At 33.0% G+C, this 4,228-nt stretch overlaps 1 long non-coding RNA gene and 1 other non-coding gene across 2 annotated transcripts; one reads left to right on the top strand and one right to left on the bottom strand.

Moving 5' to 3' along the window:
- Positions 1-619: 619 nt before the first annotated feature.
- On the bottom strand, positions 620-3,013 carry LOC142166580 (uncharacterized). The gene is made up of 2 exons (XR_012696990.1): positions 2,417-3,013; positions 620-834 (listed from the first exon to the last, which is right to left on the bottom strand). It is a non-coding gene; the product is annotated as an uncharacterized LOC142166580 (long non-coding RNA).
- Positions 3,014-3,717: 704 nt separating this feature from the next.
- On the top strand, positions 3,718-3,875 carry LOC142166690 (U1 spliceosomal RNA). Its single transcript, XR_012697093.1, has one exon. It is a non-coding gene; the product is annotated as a U1 spliceosomal RNA (small nuclear RNA).
- The last annotated feature ends 353 nt before the right edge of the window (positions 3,876-4,228 follow it).

The following is a 4,228-nucleotide window of genomic DNA, read 5'->3' as shown; positions in this document are numbered from 1 at the left end:
ATACATTCTTAAAATGTTGCAATTTATAAACCCAATCTTCTTCTACACCATTTTTTTTAATCCAAATGTATGATTATTTGATTAATTTGCTCACGATGATTGAATTTAGGATAAATATAATCAAACCAATTCTTATTCTCGGCCTATGCGAATATTTGCAAACACTAACTCTATAATTTGTAAAATATTATTGACATTATTTCATACATTAAAAGAAATGAGTTGATCGCGTTCCTAAAATAACTATGCCATTTGTTATTAAGAAAGTGAACTAATCTACCAATTGATTTAATTAGACGACATCACATATAACGTAAACATACATCATGACCTGTTCGCAATATTCCAACATTGTAATAGTAATGGATTATATTAATTCACCTTTCCACTATAGGTTATACACATAACCGTTATTACGCCATATACGAACAAAGTACGACTGACATCATCTAGCCTTAAACAAAATTGGATATTTGACAAAATAAGTTAGTAATGTAATTTCTGGGTATTTCTGTACTATTCTTTACTTAGCTAACAATATCACAAGATTTGATTAATGGCCAATTTTCTGCCATGTTCCCTATCTCAACAATTCAAACAGTAAATGTCATCACTAGTCCTCAAAACATATAAGATTATCGTGGAATTTACTACTCCAGAAGGTTAATTAATTAACAGTTTATCATGTCAATTATACTACTATATTAATCAACTAAAACAAGACTGAAACTTAAACTAATAAAATTTAAATGAGTAGAAGACATCCTTATAATTCCAAACTTCATTTACTTGCCATGTTGAAGCTTTTCATGACATGAATTTACAGATATGTACCTGATATTGGAAGCAAAAGAAAATGATGATGAGAATCAGCGACAGTAATAACAATACAGCAACAACAGTCCAGCAACAGTAACAATCCAGGAACAGAGTTTGCAAACCAGTAGAACAGTAATCCCAAAAACAAAAGCTTCAAGCTTTGAATGAAACAACAACCATTAATACTAATTTCAAACAAAGAAAGAAAGCAGAAGATTTTTTAGTTTTTATTTTTATTTTTGAAAGCTTAAATATTTTTCGGAATTTTTCTTTCTCTTAAATGTTCAGCCCTTTTTTCTCTCTTCTATTTTTCTTCCCAGATTCGTGTGTGTTTTTTCTCTTCTTAAATCTGATTTCAAGACTTCCTATATATAACTCATCCATAAATCTTTCAATCAATTAAAATCAATACTTTTTCTCTACCAAACCCATTATCTTCCCACTCATCCCCATTACATTAAATAAACATATCACACCACCCCATTATATTTTGTCCCGCATGCCTAACATAAATAAATACAAGATTCCCCCCACCAAATTTTGTCTTGTCCCCCCTTTATATTAAACAACTATATCACAACCCACCCCATTTCATTTTGTCCCTCATGCTTCACATAAAAAATTACAAAATGTACAATTCCTAAACTACCCCTCCGACCTTACTGAAATTACCAAATTACCCCTGAAGCTATAACACATCAATTAATCAAACTTAACCAAAATATAGGCAATATGATTAATTTCTAACAATGTTCAAACAACAAATTTCATGAACATGATTTCTTCAATATTTCAACAACAAATCACATGAACATGATTTCTTCAACATTTCAACAACAAATCACAAGAACATAAATTGAACAACAAAGAACAACTAAAATTTGATTGAACAATATTTTACCAACAAACAATCCTATTTTCGGATTCAACAACAACAACAAACAAGTATATTTAGATTTCTAAACTCAATCATATTGAACTTAAAATCAATTCTAACAACATTACAACCAACAATTCCTATATTAAACTTTATGAGACAAATTCAAGAAATAATCACAAATGGTAAACAAGAAATCAAGCTATACAAATTTCGGATTCAAGAACAATCAAACAAAGTATGAACATGAATTAAATCTATTTTAAACAACAAACATGATGGATTTAAACGATTAAACCAACATATTTCTCTAACACAACTAAATTCTTTTAGACAAATAACAAGATCGACGAAGAAACAATTATGAACTTAAACTTGAACTTAACAATATTAACAATTTCTAAAAATACATAAAACACATGAAACAAATGGAAGAAACAATTAATTAAACTTCAATTTGTATCTCACCAACATTAAACTAACAACTTTTATCTAAACAATAAATAAGAACAATGAAACAAACATGAAACAAACTGAAAAATTAATTAATCAAAGTTTCATTTGATTCTGAAAATTAAATCAACAAAACATATGAACAAACTAGAAAATGATTTCAACGATGAACAACGAACAAAACAAGAATTGAATTGTTTAACGATTTTGGATCCGGAAAATATCAAACAAAAATATGGACAAAAATAAAACTCAAAAACAACTAACCGGAGATGAATCAACGAAGAACTTTGATTGTAAAGAAATCTGTCCGAGCCTCGACCAAAGCTCTAACAAATGACGACGAAGACAAAGAAGAAGTAGAAGCAGCCCGCAGCTGGCCGAGCAGCGGCAGAAGAAGACGAAGTAGCTGCGGCACAGTAGCAGCTGAAGACAGTGACGTGAGCAGCAGCAGTAGCACGACTCAGTAGTGTTGGTCGACGGACTGTGATGAAGCTGTTAGTGCGTCGTTCATGGATTCGACGACGAGGGAGGGTTGTTTGCTCGATGATGGGGTGTTTGGCGATAATAGAAGCTTGGACGAAGCAGCAATAGCAACGTCCATGGCGGGCTGTGAAACTTGATGGACATCAACAGTAGCGTAAGGTGAAGGAAGGAAAGAAAACAACAATGTTTGGAGCTTTTGCAACCATGGGAGCTCGACGACCGGAGGAGCTTGGGCGTTCATGGCTTGAGGAGGCGGGCTGTGTGAAGTGAACTTGTGTTTCAGCGGAAGAAGGAGGAGGGAAACAGGTGGTCATGGGACTGTTGTGAAGGGGCAGCCATGGATGGAGCTTGCTTGAGGAAGAAGAAGAAGAAGATAGGAGGGGGGGGGGGATGGTTTAGCAATTTTTTAGGGTTTTCTTCATTTTTTCTTTTTGTTTTGTGTTGTTTGTAAGATAATAGGGGTGTTGGGTTATGGACTGGGTCGACCCAGTTCGAAATGGACTGGATCGTTTGGGAAGATTGAGCCATTTTTTGGGCCTATGGCTTGAAATCGAAGAAGAGGCCCAATTCCGACTTTCTTTATATTTTCGCTCTCTTTTCTTCTTTTATTTCTCTAAAACTAAATTATAAAAAATACTTAAATTATTATTAAGAACTAAATTAAGTTATAAAGGCGCAAATTAACTCCCAATAACAATTAACGCATAATTAAGTAATAATTAAACATAAAATTGTATATTTGGACATTAAATGCTAAAAATGCAAACAATGCCTATTTTTGTAATTTTTATTTTTTGTAAAACAAACTTAATTACTAACAATTGTAGAATTAAATCCTACATGCAAAATGCGACATATTTTTGTATTTTTAATAATTTAACAAATAAACATGCACATACAAACATATAAATAGTTACACAAAATATCACAAAAATTGCACACCAAGGAAAATTATTTTATTTTTGAATTTTTTGGGAGTAATTCTCATATTGGGCAAAAATCACGTGCTTACAGCTTGTCTGTGGGAAAATACATAAGTTCCACTTACGAGCGTTTATCTATCCCCTAAATATATTTGAAGTGAACTTTGGAGGGGTGATCAATGGGTGATCAAAAAGACCCATGGCCTAGGTTGGCGACCTCCATTGCACTTTGGAGGGGTGCCAGCCTAAGGTCGGCCCAAGTGGCTGAGTCTACGTCATAATTTGTGGTAGCGGGGTTTGCGTTCGCGCAGCCCCTAACCAATCCTAAGTCTAATTATTTCCCATATTTTTCTCTGTGAACAAGACAACAATGACCTAGAATAAATCTTAAAAAGGGCTTTGTGGATATGTATCTAGTTTATCTCCTCTCTTTGCGTCTGGGCAAATTGTGTCTTTTTCTCTATCGATGACAGCCTATATTGACAAACTTGGAATTTTTGTATAGTTTGGAAAAAGCTTAAAATGAGTAATCCTCGAATTATTTGAATATATTTTATATAAAGTTGCACAATAAAAAAAAGTAGCTTGTCTGTGGGAAAATACATAAGTTCCACTTACGAGCGTTTATCTATCCCCTAAATATATTTGAAGTGAACTATGTATGCAACCA

The sequence above is a fragment of the Nicotiana tabacum genome, chromosome 11 (assembly GCF_000715075.1).
Source record: "Nicotiana tabacum cultivar K326 chromosome 11, ASM71507v2, whole genome shotgun sequence".
In the NCBI taxonomy this organism is placed as follows: Eukaryota; Viridiplantae; Streptophyta; class Magnoliopsida; order Solanales; family Solanaceae; genus Nicotiana; species Nicotiana tabacum.
The sequence above is the reverse complement of the archived record's forward strand: the minus strand, read 5'-3'. Positions and strand labels throughout refer to the sequence as shown.